The sequence below is a fragment of the Pimephales promelas genome, chromosome 24, assembly GCF_988280905.1.
Source record: "Pimephales promelas chromosome 24, fPimPro1.hap1.1, whole genome shotgun sequence".
Lineage (NCBI taxonomy): Eukaryota > Metazoa > Chordata > Actinopteri > Cypriniformes > Leuciscidae > Pimephales > Pimephales promelas.
Genome location: NC_142792.1, coordinates 8190061 through 8212046, shown reverse-complemented (window position 1 = coordinate 8212046; position 21986 = coordinate 8190061). Strand labels below are relative to the sequence as shown.

The 21986-nt window shown below is 38.9% G+C and overlaps 1 protein-coding gene across 4 annotated transcripts in view; it reads right to left on the bottom strand.

The window, feature by feature from the left end:
• Positions 1 to 21986, bottom strand: part of lmo3 (LIM domain only 3) — a 43176-nt gene that overhangs the window by 13426 nt on the left and 7764 nt on the right. The window lies entirely within an intron of this gene.

The following is a 21986-nucleotide window of genomic DNA, read 5'->3' as shown; positions in this document are numbered from 1 at the left end:
CAATTAAATGTATCACAGATCTGCACGTAAATAGAAAAAGGATGATAGATTCACTGTTCAACTCGCTTATTGAAAGAAAATGTTTATGCCGCATGTATTTAATGCATGTTCTGGGAAGAAAAGATGCATTAATGCATCTGCTGGATTTCAGCTGATGAATGATAGATGATATCCATATGAAAAAATGATGCTTGAAGGTCTTTTTGTCATCAGGTTGAATCAAACCAGTATTGGGTTTGCCACTCTAGCGAGCTGTGAGCTCAAAACGTCTCATCTCGTGCAAATTTAAAGTAACCAATACCTTTCCTGGAATAGGACAGTCATGCCTTTTTGCTTTGAGAATTTAAGGACAGAGGTCTGTGCTTTGCAAATACACTAGGCATTGAGTGAAAACGGCTGCTCTCGCCTGAGAATCTGGCTGTGTAATACATGCGCTGCACAGAGAAATCAATAGGAGTTTTTATTTAAAGAACCAACTGTGTTTTTTTCAATGAAATGGATTGTAATCCATCAGAAAGTAGCTGAGAGTATCTTGACATACAATGGGGGATTTTCTTTCTTCCTTTTGACTGCTGATTTTAGCTGTTTTCTTATTTTAAAAATGGCATGTGTATCCAAAGTTCAGATTTGTGGAATAATGTTTATTAGCAAGCAAAATGTAACTGACAAAAAAACAGCATTTATTTGTAGATTTTATTTGTAACATTATGCATATTATCTTTACAGTCACTTTTGATTCATTTAAAGTATCCTTTCTGAAGGAAAGTTTTAATTCCATAGCCCTCAATCGGGTCATGGGATCTATACGACCCCAATCGACTTTTACTTAATAAAAAAAAGGTTCCCTTCATCTCAGTGGAATAAGATTTTGTGACTTTTCATACATTATCTATCTATACACACAAAAAACTGGGCTTGATTCAGTTGTTCTGAAGGTATGTAAAAAAATGTTTACACTTCAATATGACCCCACATTGAAATGAATGGGAAATGTGAAAAAAAAAAAACTAAATATATTTTGACGTGTCAAAAAAAAAAAAAAATTCGGCATAAATCAGATTTTTTTTTACACAGAAATGAAGGCCTAGTACTAGAGCGTAAATGCAATGTATCATAAAAAAAATAATATTTCATATGCAAGCTAATGGTGTAGTTGAGGAGTTGTGTGGTATATGGATACAAAAGTACTTTATATGTCCAAAAACACAGCATTAATGAATAGATGAGAAGTAAACAAACAAACAAAAAAAGATATATTATTTGTATGATTTAAAAATGTACATTTTTTGTACAATTACTTAATCAATTGTTGGGGTCGTATAGACCCAGAAGTGTAAACAGGAAACGAAGACCATTTGAAGGTTAAAATAACACTTTTGAATGGCAGTATAGATAAATAATATAATATACCTATATATTGGTCGACCACTAGTGGATAACTTCCATAGAAATTATAAAGAGGGAACAGTGTGGTAACCATCCCTCTATACAGAAGACTCTCAGAGAGCTCTGTTTCTCAGCCCAACAGGAAAAGGGGAGGGGCGGTAAGATGGATGAAGCCCTACCTGCCACTTGTCTTTCACCGGTCTGCCAGTTTGATACCACAGACGCTAATGGCTCTCAAGGGAGGCGGCAAATTAAGCGTGCTTGGCTTGTAATGAATTTGGAGGTGCATGTTCTCTAAATGCAGTCTGTAAGAGAAGGAACTGAGTGTCCAGAGACAAATGCAGAGCGGCCTTCCCATTTATGTTCTGTAGGGTGAAGAAAACGTTCCGTGGTTCAACTGAGTTTATCGCTCAGTCCAGTTTTCCATCAATGGCCAGTGGCTGTGTAATATTTTAATAGTATTATGGAGGAAATCAAACTCACTTGGACATAAATGCTTACAAAATAGCATTTATATTTTATCAGGCTGAAGAGGCAGCTTGAAATTAAAATTCATAGCGGCTCTAGATTCATAAGTTAAAAGAGAATGCGCAATCAGTACCACCTGATTGGACACAAAAGGTGTTGGAGGTGCACAGCGGCTTTTCACAGTTGAATGGCACCTATTTGATGAGAGGAAAACAGACACCAATTAAATTATTCCACAAGGCTTTATCCCAGTGGTCGCAGCAGCGAGGCTCAAGCGTGCAGTTTTACTGTAATCATTAGACAGCGCCCCAATGGAAAATGCATGAGCGATGTCACCTCAATATCCTCATCCAGCTACACAAAATCCTTGTAAATTACTCTCTATCAAACGACACCCCTCTGGGACTCTAATATCCAAGTCATTCAGATAACACAAAGAAATGAGACACACCAATTTGGTCCAAACTATGCCATTTTTGGGACCCCTTTATACCAGGGGTCCATGGAGAAGATAATTAATTTTTCATGAAATTTCGAACTATTAAGTAATTACTTCTGTAAGTAATGACCCAGTGCAATCAGGGTTGTGATCAATTCACAATTGAATTAGTATTATCAGTTTAATTTGAATCGAATACGCATCAAGGTGGCAAACATGATGCAGCACTGAAACTGGTTTGAATACCTGCGGTGTATGAAATGCACCTATAGAGATTTGAATTTAGTTGTATGTATGTATACATTGCCTGTGTTGAATTCAGGCAATTCAGCTTCCTGCCAATTCAAATTTAATTCAACTTCCAGTAGGGTGTGGCCAATTCAATTAAAATCCATGCTCCTGAATTGAAACAGAGCTCGAATTCAACCCTGGTAGATACTGTTTTTAATGAAATATATTATGGAAAATATGTATATATATATTTTTTAAGGTTCCTGGCTCAGAGTCTGGGCAGGGGGTCCCAGAGCCTGTACAGATTGAATTTAAAAAAGTAAATAGGATTTTGAACAAAGCAACGCATAACGCTTATCTTAAACGTCAGGCCTGTATTCTTTCGCTTCATTTGTTTGGGTATTTTCGGAACATCAAGGGCAACAAATAAAGCACTGCTTTTCCCTTTCTGCACCTTTTTTCAGGCAAAAGAGAAAGCATGATAACGCCACCACCTCCAGATGCATTTGAAATTCTGACAGTGGCTCCCTCTTTCCATCTTGCTCCTCACTCCCGCCGCCACCCCCGCGACTTCAATCGCTCTGGCCTCAGCGTGCATTCATCAGCTGGCGAATTAGAATTTGTTTCCTCACAAACCATTGATCATCGGCCTATTACCAGGCAAATGACAGTTAATTACCCACTACATTAACCACCGGGACCCGGGGACCGGCCGCCTGTGCCATCAGTCACAGTGATGAATGTGGCAAGTTCAGTAATGCGCGGCCGTTCTCGCGTCCGCCTGCCACGCTGAGAGCAACCCCTGGATCTCACTTCTCGGCACCCAGGGAAAATCTATGGCAATCTGCATAATTACAGGCTCAGGGTTAATAACAGACAAATGATTTGTTGCGTCTCGAGCAGCAGGCTCACTTGCTGCTACCGTGCGGCGCTGTGTCTGCGGTTAGCGCCGGCGCTAACTTTTACCGTCAATGTTTGGAGTGCTGTGAGTTAAAAGTTAAGATTAATCTTGAAATATTGATGCTCATGTTACTGACGTTGTCGAGATGATTGATCCTCACGTAAAAATATCGTCTGTAAGTGTTTTGGATCCTGAGTTAAAAACTTGATTGAGATTTTATTATTTATTAGCATAAAATGTATGCGCATCATTGGTGTCTATGAGAAAAAAAAACTTACCCGACAGTAAAAAGAAGCATACTCAAGTTATTTCACTACATAAGCTAAATGGACTTCTTACCAGTAATAGGACAATTGATTTAATAATATAACTTTTAAAAATTGCTTAATTATTGCATTCTGTCCTATGTTGATATTTCCTATTGCATCAATGTTTTGGGCCTTTTTTGTTGTTGCTGTTTTTCAAAAGCCAATAGGCTTCAGTTTTGTCATAGTCATGATTTGTCAAATACTTGCTTGTCCAATCAGTTGCGTTTAGGAGAAGGGTCATTCTCATTTTAGACAGCATTTGATTGGACAGAAATCTGCTTAGTACAGGATGAGTCATCGCTCGTTTTGCCATATGTTCCCAATAGAGATTTTAGAGTTTTGTTCTGCTATAAATTAATTTTGAAAATATTTAGAAGTACACTAGCATTAACAGTAGATAACCTAGAAAGTTGGTCCACATGGACTAAAAGGCTGAAACGCCCATTTAGATTTCATGTGGTCTTTAAATGATTGTTCATGCACTATAATTAGGGATGTAACTATTCAATCGCAACCGGTTGAAATTCGATAAAAAATTGTCGGTTCGAGTCGTTCAAGTCGATTGAAATGTTAAACGAATTGCGATACACGTTTTAAACAGCAGGGCACGTTTACTGTATAGGTGACTGGTGCTTCTCACGGTGGTGATTATTATTAGTCTACAGTCAGAAAGTCAAAATTCCGCCACACCTCCTGTAAGAGCCATTGTGTTCATTTAATGTCTGTTGTATTTCCACTGGTGAACACTGGGTGGAGTATGGGTTTTATTTGGTATAAAGGTAACCAACGAGTAAGAGAAGCCAGGTGTAATGGGAAGCAAACAATTTTTGACCGTGTCAAGATCAAGAGAGGACATGATAACTGGTGATGGCAAGCTGTTTGAGCATCTGAGCTGAAACCAAAATAAACTGTGTAAATGAAGTACTGGACTGAAGTGAGTTTGTTTAGGAGCCACGCGTCAGATATCCCTACAAACACCTCTGAGTGACAAAATGGTCATTTGTCGCTACACCTCCGATTTGAATAAGTCAACATCTACGCTTACCGTCGCCATGTCTACTGTTTGACGGCGCGTGTACACCAATATGCCACAAACTGGCGCGGCGCGAGCTAGCTTCACACCAGTGTGCTCGCTGCTATTTTGCCTGGAAAGCGAGGTTCACAACTTCACAGTAGGCTATACAGTAAAAGCATCCTGCTTTTTAAAACGTGTATCGCGATACGCTTAACATTTCAGCCGACTTGAACCGTGGCACATTTTTATCGAATTTCAACCGGTTGCGATCAGGGTTGCGATTGAATCGTTACATCCCTATAGTACAACTATATCGTCAACTATAGTTATTGATAATAAAGGTAAAACAAACAAAAAAAAAGAACCTGAAAATCTTTACATTAGACCAATTTAATTATGATTTTTAAACGTAAATAGTTGTCATTACCCATATTATCCTCAGAAATCACAAAAATCGCATGTTCGATTAAATAAAGGTATTGGTTTTGATAGTATTTGGATTGATGCCTGACCAGTTGGAACGAGTTGGCAGATGCTATCAGACGTGTACTTTCTTGAATCTAGCGGCTACACGTATGATTTTCGAAGATTAAACAACTCTTGGGGCAAAATTATTTCAATTACAGCGGGCGTGACCTGGGAATTGTCTGTGGGATAAGATTTTCCTCCTTGAGTGCCCTGACTTTGCCTGGCTGCTGGCTCAATCAGTTCTAATCTGCACCTGGACTCTGATATCCTAATGATGAATTATGGGCCTCTTAGCTCTCCACTGCAGGGCAGATAGAACAGCTCTCCACTGACCTGTCAGCTCGCTTAGGCTGAGGCAGAGACCCACGATAATTGCCCAGAAAGACCATGTGCGTGTTTAAAACTCATGAGCATCACATGAACATCCTTCACTCATTAGGCCCTTCACTCTCTTCCTCTCTCTCTCTCTCTCTTCTCGGTAAAAGCGCAGTGAAGACAGCCTTTACAACCCGGGCGTGAGATCGAGCACAGAAATTCTTCCTGAAAGTAAAGGGTAATTGTTTTCTGACATCGAAAGTTACTGCCTCAACAGGGTAATTACTGTAAACAGCCCTCTAAGAAGACAACAACTTGAGGAATTGACTCGAGAAACTGCTATTATGAGATAATAACGTAGATGTTCTTATCAGGAGATAAAACACAAGACTTTAATGGACTCCTGAAAAACAATGGCAGTCAAATATTTTCACGCATCTGTGTATTCAATAAACAACCAAGATGAAAGGTGCGAAACCTCTTTCAAGTGAAAATCACAGTGAAACCAAAATAATTATGCCCTCTCCACACAAAAAAACATCCAAAAGCTTTGGAGCGCTTTTCAGCAAGAAAACCTGGCAGGGGTGTGCGGGGATTCGGATGGGTATTTTGAAGAGGGGTGTAATGAAAGTTTTCAACCCCCGCAGGGCCCAGATGTGCACTTTGATAGGCACTTCTCGGTGCCAACCCACCTGCAGTTGCAAGCTGGGCACCGGGGTGTGCCACGCTAGCCCTGCAATTATCTGCACCAAACATACTCAGTCCCACGAGTCATTGCTCTTCACAGCTAATTAAGCTAATCTCAACTGGAGGGGACCATCCAAAAACATAATGTGTCCAGGCGAATGATCTCAAAAGCATTTAGCTCAAATGGAAATGCCGGCGTTGTGAGCTTTACGTTCCACAATGCAAACAAAATGGCGGCTGATGCAGAGACTGCATTCACAGAGTCAATGTTTGGAATTGTATTTGTTAACAAGTGTAAATCTTGAATCTGTCAGAAGCTCATCGAATACGAATAAATCTACATGAAGGAATAACTGAAGTCAAGCACCTGTTCTATTCATTCGATAGCCGTGAAGAATGATACACCCAAAAATATGAATGATACATTTGCAATTGACAAATTCAGCAAATGTTAAGTTGATCATACTAAAAAAAAGTAAACAAACCCCCCTTATATTATTAATGTAACCAATCCTTTCTGATTTACTTGACAATTTCAGGCAATTCTTTTTGTTTATAACAATACTGTGAGTGAACTTTTGTATTTAGCACTTTAAACCACAGCTGACAAACTTTTTCTGCTGCTTTGTTGATCGAGAAAAGGGTTCCTGAAAGAGCGTCCTACAGTTGTTTATGGCATTGCAGTGCAAATGTATTGAGCTGTCGCGTTAGGGCATTGTGTAGGTGTCGGCACATTAAATGGATCATTCTAAAGGTCTAACTTTATAGAAAAATGAAAGATGCATGACAACAGAATGTGGCCTTTGGTGAAGGATAGTTATGGCTACATGAAGCATACATCACCTAGTGAATGTCATTTTTAGAGCGTGAGCTACTTTTCAATACTAAAATTCATAATCTACTTGAGAGATAGTGACTTTTCAAAGAAGAGATGCGGGTTTTGCTCTTAAGAAGTTACAAGGTCTGTCAAAAAAAAGTGTTTGTTGTCTGTTCTTCTATTCTTTGCACAGCTCGTATTCTGCCAAAGATTGAAAAGAGGGAGAAAACAATACCATCCCACCCCTGACCCCTTAGCTATATCCTTGACCTTCTCAACAGGACAATTTAGCATGAAAGAAAAATAGAAGATTAAGTATTTGCACCTCTACTTCAAATTCGATCAATGGTGATTACAAGTGCCCATTTTGACCTCTCTGCGATTTCAGGTTACATGTGAAAAGCCCATTTTAATTACAGGAAGTCAAGAACACACACATTTGCAAGAATGGAGCATTATTGGCCACGTAATTGCCAGACATGTGAAGTGAATTGTATTGAGGAGAGGTTAATGGTGGCAAAGCTTTTCTCCAAGCACAACATAGCAATTACAGGACGCCTTCAGAGCTTTTAACATCTCCACGCCATCTCATTTAACACAAAATAGAGGCGAGAGGGGATAGTGGATTTCTTTGTTCTGTAGCTTTATCTGTTAATTTATTTCCTGAGGACGCAAGACTTTAACCATCTGTTCCTGAGATGAGAATTTGTTCATAATATGGAGGCCTCCTGCTTAGAGCCGCTGTTTGAAATGTCACAAGACACGAGAAACTGTGAGAATGGGAGAATGAGATGAAAGAAAAATCATCTTGAGCCTTATTGAAGGATCATAATCATTCGTTTGTGGCCAGAAACTGGACACTGTAAGAAGTACACAAGGTTGTATTTAAAGTTGGCATAAAACGGAAGTTGCGATCCTTTTTTTCTCTTTTGTTTTGAGTGAAACAGCTTCTTGAATGAGAAAAAATGTAGGGTGGGACTTGATTTTGTCGAGAATTGATTGGATCATTGTGGTTTGCTTTTGCAGTGATATCATGTGAGTGACGCATCATTTGGCTAGAGAAGAGAATAGATGTCACTGCTAGAGGGATTTTGATTAAAGATTACGAGGGCACATGGATTAAAAAAAAATAATGTGCACATGTAATCATTTATAATAAATGCGGTAATATAATAATATGACATTTAGTCCTAAAAAATCATGTGTCAGTGCATTATTTGATGCAAGCTATGTCTAAAATTTCTGTTTATTTATATTTTTAATTAATGCAATTAATTAAGATCTTTTATAGGTTTTTGTATCGAGTCATTTTGCAAATTAATGTGTTTTTTTGTACATTTTTCCTGCATGCATTGCAAGCTTCAAGACTGTCAGTACAATTGAAGCAATATAACAGGTTCTTTTTTGTACTGTAAAAAGTAAATCATTTTTTTTTTTTTTAATTGGAATAATTTTTTTTTTTTTAAATTGGGATAATTTTTTTGTTGTTGATGAAGGATGGACAATCAATCCTTTTTAAAAATTCAGCTGACTTGTCAGAGAAATTTAATTTAATTGAAGTAACAAAGCAAAGTTCCTAAACTGAATAATTAAGGATTTTAAATCAGTGATGTGTAAATCTGAAAAATTTTGATTTTCTGAAAAAAATCTGAAGTTTTGACTGTAGGAAAGGGATAAACCAACAGCGCCATATTGCTGTAGCACTAGATTTGCAGATTTCATCTGTGGAAAGGTCTTCAAAACCATGCTGATTAATTTTCCTTTCCTTCCTTTTACTGAAAAAGATAATTAAGAAATATTTAATGTCGAATTTTAATTAAACAGAATCCTGAATGCCGCCCCACATTGAGCTTGAGGGGAGTTTTTGTGGGCCCAATGATTGAAATGTTTTAATCACTGATAAAATAGATTGGATGTATTTTTTTTTTCTCTCTCTCAGGAATTCCCACTGGCAGTTAAAATGAAAACCACCTTGATATTATTCAGAGTAAAGTAATTAGTCGAATGAAGATAAAGCCAAATGAACTCTTGATCAATACATTAACCGGCACCCCTCTCTCTCCACCCACCTCAATGTTTTCAAAATCAAATTAATTATACGCACTCCTCTCAGTATCAAAACCCTCTGTCGCTTTGTGCCGGGGACATATGGGTATCAGACTAATGCGTTACGGACAGCAGCACCTACACTTCCCGCGGTGTGATGATTCTTTTTTATGCAGATTTGTGGTAGAGAGAAGCGAATCAGTGCAAATGATCTTGCTATCCAAGCCTGACAATGGAGAGGTCTCTAAAGAACAGACCAAGAGCAGACTGCTTTTTTAAATGAGAGCTTACAAAGGCCATGGGCCTGATCAAATCCAAATAGCTGGAATGAATAGTGTGCAGGGATGACACAGTAACTTTGATTGCAGGGAAGATGCTTAGCTATTTTACGACAGCATGCTTTGCCAGTTATGTTTTTTTTTTCTATCATCTCACTTTAGAATACAATGTTAGTTCTTGTGACCCTGCTTATACTTAATTGGTCAGTGCTATAATACAGAAACAACACCAGCAACAAAAAACATGCAAGACTCTGCAGTTCTGTTCTGTCTCTGTCTTTGCATTTAAATAACCAGCCGTGATGGCGTTTAGCATGCAATATGCAAAGCATTAGAGTGCTAACCACAGTACAACAGTTTAACATACTCGAATGCTACGAATGATCAGGATGTTCATGGCTAATGCAGAGGAGCTAGGCTGAGAAAACACAGGGCCTGTGAAGTACAAAGACACCAGGACTTTGACACAAATGCTAATGCAGACTTGATGTGATGATACGCGGGGCAACTTTTTGCTTGGGTACTTTCCCATTGAGAAAGGGCATCAAATTTCTATCTGGATAATTTAGATCGTTTGTGGGCCCTGTGTCTCACCTGATGGCAACTTTGCCCAGCAACATTAAAAAAGTTGTCCTGTGTGTCATCATGCTGATTCAGCACAATCAATGTGGCGCTGAATATCTATTTGCTTTTTTTCTTTTCCCTCTCTCTCTTTTTACACGTTGAGTAATCCTATGTGTTTAAGCTCAGATTTACATGTAGTGAAGAGGCTCGTTGTAATTTTAGGAATGTATTGATTATATCCGTATTATAAGTAAGGAAGAGAGGGAGGAAAAGAGATAAAGAGATAAAGAAACAAGAAATGAAAAGGTGAGGAAAGAAAGAAAAAAATTAAGTCATATGAAAGAAAGCTAAATTGAAGATCGAATCCTCTTTGTAATAAGAACATTCAAGTCAAGTGAGGTGGACATCATCTCTAGAGCATTAAATGTCGAAACAGAGTTACACGGGAAGTATCCGACACATTTACACAAGGGCTCTTGTCAGATGATTTAATAAAGTTGTTCATTCTTTTGGTGAGATGGACTTGTTTGTGGATGTGTCCAGTTCAAGGGCAAACTTGAGCGCCTCATCTGCATTCTTCTCTTTCTTTTGGCTCTCTCATGAATAAAGTAGGGCGTTAAAACGGCTGCATTTACATCTCATTTTACACAAGCACAGTTGAGCAACTAGGTCTGACTGGTCTCAACCACACCATTAACATATAGAAAAACATCCTTTATTTACAACTTAAATATAGGGGGAAATGCAGCATTTTGATTATAGGCAGAATAATAGAAAACTTTTGAGACGAGAAGGCATTTAAAGTCTTGCAAGCAGTGCTCTTTAGCGAATGCATCGGTGTTTACCAATACCAAAAAACTTGTGTGCCTTCCGCACTTTTCAGTCAGGCTACGCTTTGGTCTGCTGCTCTCGATAGAAGCATGTGTATTGATGTAACATCCACAGCAAAATAAGCCTGACCATGTGATCATATGAGATATTTTGGCAGATGCTGTGTGCTTGGAGTTGAGGGGCTGAGGTGAGGAGCATCCAGCAGCGTCTCACAGTTCCGCTAGGCAGCACACTAATTGAGAAGTCGCTCAGGGGTTGAGCACAGGGGGCTCGCTGCACTGTGCTCCCTATCCAAATCAAGCCCCTGTAAGTGGGGCTGACATGGACCAATCACCATCTGGAGGTTCTTCCACTAAACCCCCACCACTCCCAGACTACCATGAAAGGATCTTCTGCTATCTTCCCCCTTCTTCATCTCCATAAAAGGCTCATTACTAAGGTGCTGCAACTGAGGGTCTGAGGCCAAGCATGTACTCATAAACTGCAGTGTAACTCTCGGTGAGCGGAGTTGACTGCCTTGTGCAGGTCCGTAAAGCTGCCAGTCACACATAGTGATGTATTCCAGAGTGAGCTTTGTTAGGTGAGGGTAACACATACATGGCATTGCAGAGCCCTAAAGCAAGCATTTCAGAGAAGGTCAGAGGTTTGAGTTGGGGCTGGGGTGCTTTGTTCTGTTCGGTTGTTAAACTTGCATGTGACAGCCATTGGTGCTCCAGTTAGCCATTGTGGTCTCTTGAAAACAACAAACTTACTGTATCACAGTAAAAATGACTCATGCCATCAGTGGCTCTTCAGACTTAAGGTGTAAGCATAGCAGACAGGTCTGGAGAGAGGGAACTTGCTTGGACCAATGACCCACCAAGCTGTACTAAATAATTGGATGTTCAGAAAGTGTGAATGCAAGGAGTGAGAACACCTTAAACAATAAGCCTGAGATCTTCCATTTTAGCCCTCTGTGTGTTTCTCAGCCAAACAGATGGGATTTTTTAAAAAGAGCTTGCGGATTTACAGAGTACGACACATGCACTTGAAGAGAAAGCTGTTTTATGAGATTGTGATGCGGCCCAAATCGAGTTTACACCTAATGGCAAAGGGCTAGCCAAAATAACTTTTATTTGTGCTTGCGCCTGATCCTTCAACAACATGGTTGTCTTTGTTACTCTGCACAATTCGCTATGAATAGTTTAAAAGCTACCAGGCCATGCAAGACGATGCTTCAGAAGAGTAGAGTTTATTTATTCGGCTTTACTCTCAAGGCAGGGAATCCATTCCCCAGTTTGCTGGATTGGGTCTGTTGCTTTATCGCAGGTAAAAGAGGAGTTGGTTTTGGAGGGATTGTTCTAGGAGGTTGCAGAATGAGCTGCGAGGTTTTCAAATGGCTGTGTCATGAGCCAAGATGGCGGATGGCTTCCAAGCTCGTAACCCAGAAACAAAAGCCGATCGGTGTCTGCCAAAGCTCTGAGGGCTTGCATATCTCGGCGTGTCAAGCGACAAGGCTGGTTATCACACTCTCACATGCCGGCAGAGAAGAGATGCCAGCCAAGGATGCAGTGGCACCACATCCCCGACCACAGCTGTGCCAGGCAAGGCAGCGCTGCTTCTTGTAAAAGAACACTGAATTTTCAAATTAAAATTGAAAATTAGAAAGAAAAAAAAGGCTTGACAGTTACAGAACACACAGACCTATTAAAGTCTTCTAAAAGCACAAATCTCTCGCTTACTAATGCTCAGTCAGGCCTCACTAAAATGATATACTTGATCTTCAATATTTTCCCCCCAACAGCAGATATAATATGTGGCAGATATATTTTTCAGCCGCACCTCTGCCTAATCTGTAAATCCAAGCGGATCATGGACTCACTAGAAGCAGAGAGGAGCTCAAATGAGGTAATATATGCATGGAAATGACCTACGGCAGTCCTCACAAAGAGGGGGCTGAGAAAGGTCAAATAGCCTCAAAACTGTGCTCAAGTTTAATTAAAAAGACAAAGACGAGCGGTAAGTTCCATACGCTCTGCCCAGATTATGGTTTCTCGCTTAGGAGAGCCAGGGCCTGGGTTCTTTGAGGAAGCTCCCGGACCTCTTCCCAGAAGGCCTTGCGCCATTTTCCCCGTTCCTTTGATGTCAATATAGAGCATTTATCAAGGGAATAAAGGTTAATCTCTGAGGAGCAAGGATATCAAATGGTTGGGAGCAGAGGAAAAAGAAATCCACATAAATGTCTGCTGTAGAAAGTTAAGTTCAGGGTACAGGAGTGATCGCCCCAATGAGTCCAGTCAGCAGGTGCAGGATTTCATTTTGGCATTAAGCGATGGCCACAGTTTCAGAAAATTAATGTAATGACAAGAGTGCTGGGAAAAATGAAGCGCCCATATGGTCGTAATGCCTGTGGAGGTTTTTTCGACTACGAGATGTATCACGACAACTATTTCGGGAAAGTCATCTCATCAAAAATGAAGCCTCATAAGGTAATAGTTGACTCAAGCTTAATATAGCCTCGTTCAACGGATTTAGGGACTCAAAAAGACAAGGGAATAATGAGGGTAAGAACATATTTAGCTGCGTACGCACCTATTCATCCAGTGGAAACTTAATATTCAAACCTTTTCAATACGTTATTGAGGCCTACTGTCATTGATGCATGTACACAATGTCGCGAATGTCTTGGCAGCCTTGCTTTCCACTGGTATATACAAAGAAAAAAATTATACTTATTTCAGCTGAATACTGTTACTGTAACAGATAATGTCACACCCAGCAGGTAGTCGTGTTTTAGAGCATGTGTTCCTAAGCTAGCAAGGTGTTTTCCACGGCCGACAATTTTAGCTGTAGCAAAATATAACCTGCTACCGGTATCACCTGCTACCATCAGGCGTCATGAATACAAGATGATGGCTTTCTGCAAACAGAGTATTTCAAAGCCATTTGTCTAATGCTCTGTGATTGTCCATCTTTTGCACGACTGTCCAGCCAATTTCACTCTTGGGACAAAGTAAACATTCATTTGGCAGGTGCAAGCTGAGATATCTACAGTAGTACAACAACAAGTAGTACAACTTGATAAAAACTCCAGTGAAGCGAAACACATTAAAATAAAATTACATTTAAACGTATAAAGCAATAAAATGAGGCAAATGATGGACATTTAACTTCAGTGAAAAAGGCTCTCGCTTTCGTTGTTTCGAGGGAAAGCGGTGGCAGTCCAAGCAATAAATCCACAGGGGTTCCTATTCTTGCTCTGGATCAAATCAAACCCATCTGAAGCCCCTGGGTGGCCCTTTACTATCAGCTCGCAGGGTCAAAGTTGACAGTTAATCTAGCCTTGGCCTCATGGAGTCTGTCTACTCGTGGCACAGTTGAAGCCATCCAGCATTTTGCATGCCGTAAATCCGCAAAACAAATAGGACTTGAAAAACAGTCATCCCTCTTTCCCCTCCTTCCTCTCTCGGCTTATTACGAGGTTCCCATACGCAGGCTCAAGAGTGCAGCAGCGCCTGGAAAAGGTAGGGCGGCGGATTAGGTCTTTATAGTCGTCTCCCAGATTAGATGGAAATCATAACACAGACCAGTGCACTGAACTCTGACCCCTCCAAAACCAATTTCATTTGGAGAGATTGGAGTGATGTAGCTAGATGTCTATGTGGTACAGTGGAGAAAATTAAAGCAGGATTTGTAATGCATTCAAAGTGAGAGTGCACGGGAGAGGAGGTGAGCACAAATAAATTGCTGTCACTACCCTCCCACACACATCTCCGGCACCCTGTTTCAGTTATAACATTCATTTTAATGGAAACTTGTTGGATTAGAGGTGGTGTAGGGAGATTGGAGGAACACTTATTTGGAATTGCTCTGACCACAGGAATGGAACTATATGCAGAGAACAACAAAAGCTGCTATTTTTAAAAGAAAGATTCTTTGCAAAGACAAAAAATTGTTCAGAGCCAAGTTAATTTTATACATGCCTTGAGCTGTAGACTAATATATTGTGCTTCAGTGTAGCAAAAGAATACAGTAACACGACAATTTACAAAATTTATTTAAAAGGATTGCTCACAAACAATTAACATGTATTATATTCTTTCAAATCATTTTTTTACAAACAATTTATAATATTATATTAACAGTTATATTATTAAATTGTATTATATAGGCACAGTTGAGTAAATGGTAATACATTTGAATTATTTTTTTTTCAGTGAAAGACATCTATAATAAATATTTTTTTTTATAAATGATTATAATTTTATAAATAATTAAATGTATATTCTATTATATACAAATACACATTTAAATTAATACATTATTTGTTTAAATAAATAAACTATAAAAGTTTAAACTATAAAAAATATTTTATAAATTATTATAATTTTTAAAACTACTTTATATTATATTATAAAAAGTAAATCACAGATTTTCCTATTCTTCATTTTTTTTTTGTTGTTAGTTTAGGCCACAGAATCGGATGGGACGACAGGGGGAAATGTGATTGGAGGTGGAAGTGGGGAGTGAGACATTCAAACACTCTGTCTTTGCCTTGTCCTGTTCTAATAGATAGGTTCGTGCACTGGCAAAAGGTATGCTTAACAGTGCCAGGTGGTGACATCTTAATTTTTCACGGCTGGAAACATGGCCGTGCCCTACTCCCCAATCGCTCCCATGCATTATTCCTGCCTTAAGCACTCATCCTCTGGGGAAGCAAGGAGGCGGGGTGGGGCATTGTTTTACAAGGCGCCCAGCTGCGGCCTAGTTGCCTTGCCCTAGGTTCTTTTCAAGGAGTTGTCGTGGGTGACCCCCTCTGGCTGACAGTTATTAATAATAACGCACAGCGGGGAATAGTTCACCTTGTGGCGGTGGAACGGCCGTTGCTGTTTAGAGGCTTGCTGTGCAGCCTCCGGGGGCACGAATCATACCGGACGCTATGGGGAAACAAATAAACAAACATTGGGCAAGCACTTAAAAACATGGTAAAATTCTTACTTTTAAACTTTTTTTGGGGTCATTATTATAGCTGTTGTAGTACATTTAAAGCTTGTGCTGTTATATTATCTTGTGTATATGAAGAGTTCAGATGCAAAAGCCTCTAAATGCCATTTGAAATTTTCTTCTTTAATGATGATTTTTATCAAACTTGTACATTTAAGTTCAGTAATTTCACTTAAATAACAATTAATAGGTAATTATCATTGCCATTTAAGTGAAATCACTGAACTTAAATATACAAGTTTGATAAAAATCATCATTAAAGAAGAAAATTTCAAATGGCACTTAGAGGCTTTTGCATCTGAACTCTTCATATACTGTAGCTTGTACTTTGTTATAATACTTTTCACGAACTCTCGGGTACCTACAGGTGTTTGAAAACTATACATTTTATATATTGAATTTGCATTTATTGCATCAGTGCGGCTTAGTTTGAAAGTGTCCCAAATTCGAGAGCAAAATATTAAAGAAATAGTGCGCCAAAAAACAATATGTCCGGAGTGTTCAAACTTCTAGAAAAATCTTCTGGATGTAAAAAGGCGACTTTTGTATTCTTCATAATTTCTTCTCGTATTCCACAGCTGAAGGAATGTCCTACGAGTTTAAAACAACGCACAAATGATTCATTCTTATTCTTCCCTTGAGTTAAAATGAAAACCTGGCTTGCATGAAAACTGGTTTCATTTGCAGTATCAAAGCAGAAATAAACAGAATGCGGTTGAAGGGCTGTTTAATGAGACGGGGGGAATAAGGAGGTAAAGTGTCCAGAGCCGCAACACCATTAAAACCTTCACCGGGAAGAAGCCCTTTTGTACACGCTGAGTGCTCTGTTGTAACGAGTGCCGTTGAGACTGAGTGCTATCCGGGGCTGTGAGAAACGGCACACCCGCTGAATCCACACCTCAAGTGCCTGTGATCCCGCAACACTAAAGCCCACTCCTATTGGAGCCCCTCTCTTTGAGGATTTACCTCCTTAAAGTCATCAGAGTTCATAAGGCCAAAATGAAGGTTGGATAAATCAAACTCTCCAGTGAGCTATGGTTTGGACATTAAATACTTTGAGAAAGTTGAGGTCTAAAACTTATTTAACCAAAACTTTGCTAATTGTTTTTTGAATTTTTATGGATGTTGTGACCTGTCACAGAACCTAAATTATACATTTTCCCTAAGACGTTCATTAAAATTTGAATGCTGATTTAACAAAAAAAAAGTTCATGGACATATTATGCATCGACTTCCCACATACTAGAGATTTAGACAATTGTTTTGTTGGCTAATTGGACTGTGCTGTAGAAAGAAATCATGCAAAAAATCACAAGACTTACAAAAGTACAAAAGTAATACATTATGTTTTACATCACAAGGCTGTAATTATAAATGACAATAATACTTTCTTTTCTTTCATTCGATACTTTAATACTAGGCTTTCATTAGCTTTAAGAAAAAGCCATTGTTTAAATGACAGGAAAGGGAAAAAACAATTACAGCACAGGTGCACCCACAGAAAACAGCTTTATGCAGGGTGCAGAGTGTTTTCAAAAGCAGACCTTGCAAACACGTCCCCCAGGGCCCAGAAATTTGTCAGCTAAGATGGCGCTGCCAACAAAAGTACAGGATGCTCATAAAGAATCTTAATGTTTTAAAACCACACAACATGCGTTTGAAGTGTTGTGTAGCATTGTAATCGCACTGAAGTGAAACATCTCAACGTAAATGGTAAATTGTTCTTCTGTCAACTGTTTTGTTTTATGTGTCATTAAAGGATTTTATCTTAATAGTCTTTATTCAAAGAGCATATTTCACCTCAATTTTATGGCAGTCGTTTTGACGTAGACTAGGAATGGTCTGGGCACGGATTGTATTTCAAAACAAAATTTATTATATTAACCTTAAAGTGTCTCACCATCTCACTGTGTAGGTACATAAACATTAATATTACCTCAAATATGGCAGTTTATCCTAATTTTAAAAATTAGCTTTACTCTTAGTTTTTAATTGTCTTTAATTTACCAACTAATTTCACTGAAGCCATTTAAACTCTCCGATCATTTATTTTTCAGAGTACTATTTATTGGTCACAAAAAAAAAAAAGTCTTTTAGGGTTAGGTACTAAACTTGAATAAGTAAATTGACAAGAAATGCCCCTAAAAATACAAGTAAAAAACAGCAGAATTGAACTAGATTTTTTTTTTTACAAAAAATCAAAATGCTTCTGCAACTTGTTTCATTTACACTTACCACCCAAACAAGCTTTTTAACTAAAATGAATCCGAACTCAAAATCAGAATTTGTTTTTAACCAAATGAACAATTGCAATTCATATCAGTTCGTATGAGATAGATGTCAACCTGCTTGTCTTCTCTCTAGTGTGTGTGTATGACAAAAAACCATTTGGTAATGGTACTGTACATGGCTACTGATGTAAAAGTTCCTGGAAAAGCTTGAGTATTTTGACAACAGCGAAACCATTGTCACGTTAGTTACACCTCAATTTCGATTCTGGCAGTAAAACACAAAGTAAAATGCTAGAAATGCTCTGTTTTAGCACTCAATGTTTGCTATAACCGAAGTCCTGCTTAAAGCCCTCCAGAGACCGAGAGCACTGCTCTGTTTGTGAACATCTGCACTGGTCATTAGAACGAGAGATGGCCTCAATCTTTCAGCTAGCTTCAAAACAACTGAAGAAAACACAAGACAAACTACACCGGGCTGCACTGCGCTAGTCCCGCCGGAGAGACCAGGCTAACCTTTGACAGACAACACAGCAACGACTTTGTTACTTTAGTGTCATGTCAGCTAACAATAAATGTGTTTATATTTGAGAATTATTGCTCTTATCAGCTGAGGGCGTAAACTAGAGCACAGGAGAACTAGAGAACTTCTGAACCAAGAAGTTATGCATTTGTGACCTTTTCAAAATTACAAGGAGAGTGTTAGCAGGTTAGCCGAAGGAAAAAAAAAATGAGTATTGCACACCTGCACAGCACCCAAAACATAGATTAAACTAAAATAGCTGATTGGACGCAGTTTGTGTTGAGGTCCACATACTGCGATTTTTCAAACAATTTATCTCTGTCTCCTTAGGTGGTGACTCTTTGGACTGCTCATTGGCACAAACCCAAGTATGATGCTTCTTATGTTTTCAAGGGCGATAGTAGCCGAACATCACTTTCCATGGATGCGGAGAGCAACGACTGCATCCAAGGTACACTATTTTTTCTTTCATAAAATATGTAAGCCACCTGCAGTTTTTAATACAACTACTTTATCTTGGAACCGTCCTGAAATCATCATTTCATGATCAAACAACAAAGTAATTATATCTTTATCTGTAAGTGTGCAACCAAAATGTTCCTGACTTTAAAGATTGCTCTCATTTTGTTGACCTACAGATAAACATATGGCACATACATAAATGCATGGAATCTGCGCGTGACTCCAGATGCAAATACTGTATGAAAAAGTGAAAGATACATTTTTATGGTTCATTTCCAAAAGTTTACACAGCACAAGGTAGATGCGGACCACAGAGTGGTTCCTGAATGAGGGGCGAGAGGGGAAAAAAATACAAGTTATTACAACCAAACCATGCTTTACATGTTGGTTATCTTTCACCGATAGCCAGCTTTCCATAACGGTAATAAATCCAGTCATGTTGACTGCTCTGTGAGTTTGCTTGCATTTACAATCTTAGTAAAACCACTGTAGAGGAAAATTGAAGTTGGATTTAAAAAAAAATGAATGAATAGATAGATAAATAAATAAGTGGTCACCCAGCGCTGTCTTTAAAATGGATGCCTGAAATTTACAGTTTTCCATTAACTGATGCCTAACAGCTTCCCTCTCCCTGCTTGCATCATGGGCTTTCCTGTCTGTAACTACTTTCTGACAGGGTTCATTTCTGCCCGTTTCTCAACTTAAATGTGTCCGTGGCTTTTTTGTCTGTGCCTTTTAACTTTATCGCTCCAACGCTATAAAAATGCAACCGCATCGGCATTAACACTGGCACGCCGGTTATTACTTTTATCTTCAATGGAGATGTCCGCACGCAATCAAAAGAATCATTTGTTGTTGATATGACAGGCCAATACCATTTACCCATATTTTGAGAGCAACACGAGCATAGAGTCGGACCCGATAATGCTTTCCATCAATAATTATCTTCTTGATGCTTTGAATATGAATCAAATGATATTCTAGTATCCCCACACCAAAACGATTTCTGCCTCTCCCTTCGACTACAAAAAACCCCACATCATATTTGATAATACGTACTAAGGGAGACAGGTCCGGGAAGGCATAAATCTTTCTTTTTTTCTTCTTCTTCTTATTTAATTTGTTTTTGTGTGTGTTGCGATAGGGATTATTATTTCTCAGCTGGTGGGATCACATCGCTCATGGTTGTAGACCCCTGAAGAATTCTATTAACCCTGGTTATGTCAGCCTTAATAACATGCCACATTGCTAAACAGGACTGGATTGATTCTGTGCAGACGTGGGGGTGGGGAATCTTGTATAATAAATCCAAGCATAATTTACTTGGAATAAGAACGAGCAAAATAGAACACAGAACAAAGAGGAAGGGATTAAGTCTATCTCTTATCTCGTCGGCACTAACTTAGGAAAATAAATAGGGAAACGATCCAATCGAGGGGAGTACGTTGGAGCGCTCTGTGGAACTGCCGATTGATTGGCTCGTCAATGAAGGCTGCTTTTCTTTTGTTGTGTTGCAGATGTGATTTGAGAAACTGGGACTGTGCCACACTCGCCCCTAATTTGCTGCTGGCGAGGAGACAGCGAGCTGGAGGCGCTGGAAGACCACTCATGTGATGCCCAGAATCGAATCAATTCAGTCACCTTGAACTTTGAAGATGAACGAATCACTGAGTTGGCCTCTCTCCAACCTCGCTGTCAGTGAGGTGTGTTGTCAAATTATTAAGAGACATATTACAGAACATACACATGTACAAGGACCTTATTAGGTGCATCTATTTCAAGCCGTCACCTCTCCACGAAAAATGATCTAATGACACATATGGAGCCATCTATCTCGTCGCCGTTGTTGTTTGAGGCACAAACTTGTGAGCGTCGTCGGGAATGAAGATGCAGTTTAGCAGGGCATAGTCAATGAGGCTTACTGCAAGATGGTAATCTCAGCCTGCCTCTGGCCCTCTGGCGATGCTTTACAGTCGCGTTTCCCCAAAGCCTGCTTGTGTACCGCGCCTAATGGAGACTCTCTCATCGCCCATGCCAAAATTAAATGAACTGTGCCATTTCAAAGCGCCTCCTGCCTACTGTAGCTTCTAGCACGCTCACAAAGCTGTGACTCCCTGGAGCGTCCCGTTCAGCATTTACATCATTTTATATACATACAGTAGCACACGCGTGTATGCCAGTTTACTAACATGTGTAACTATTAGGTTGAGACACTAAGAGAGAACAAAATGCTGCTTTGTAGACCTAAGTTACAGCTGCATGATGTGATTATATATATATTTTTTAAATGTTGCAAAATGAACAGCGTAATAATGCTGTGGTAGCTAAATGCTTTGAATGTATTCATTCCTAATGTTCACGAAAATGCAGAGAATATCCTGCCATTATCTTAGGTTGTGTACGCACTTGTGACATCATATATGAAGTGTAAACAAGAAGTAGCAATGCCAATGAAAGATTAAGATTTAAAAACAATATATCATATTTGTGTATTATTTTTATATTCCATATTATGTATTAATATTTTATTTAATACTATTTAATTAATTATATACATTTAAAATAATGATGGTAATAATTAACTATTTGTAAGTTGTTTGTGGCCAATCAAAGGTCAAATTCCACAAACATCTTCAGTCATGAAAAACAAGATTTCGAATTATTAGATTTCAATTTGATTGTCATAATTTCTGGAGGATGCTTTTTTGTAGAATATTGCTTTTTATTCCTGGTCACGTGATGCTTTCTTTGCACATAGATCTGGCTTTGAATCTACTTGAAAATAATTTAAATTGATTTGATTGCTTCAAAGGTTAACTGCAAATCATATTTTTCCTACAGATCTTACACCCCAACAAGAAAGTAGCTTATGCACTCTTTCCTTTTTACTCATTAGGAGAGAATGACCAGACGCTAAATATGTTAGAGTCTATGTTTGTCTGTTAGCCGAAAATGTAAACTAATGTTGGGGACGTACATAGAGAGGTTGGGTTTCTAAGGGAAACCTTCCATCAGTGGACAAAGGTAAGCTGATTG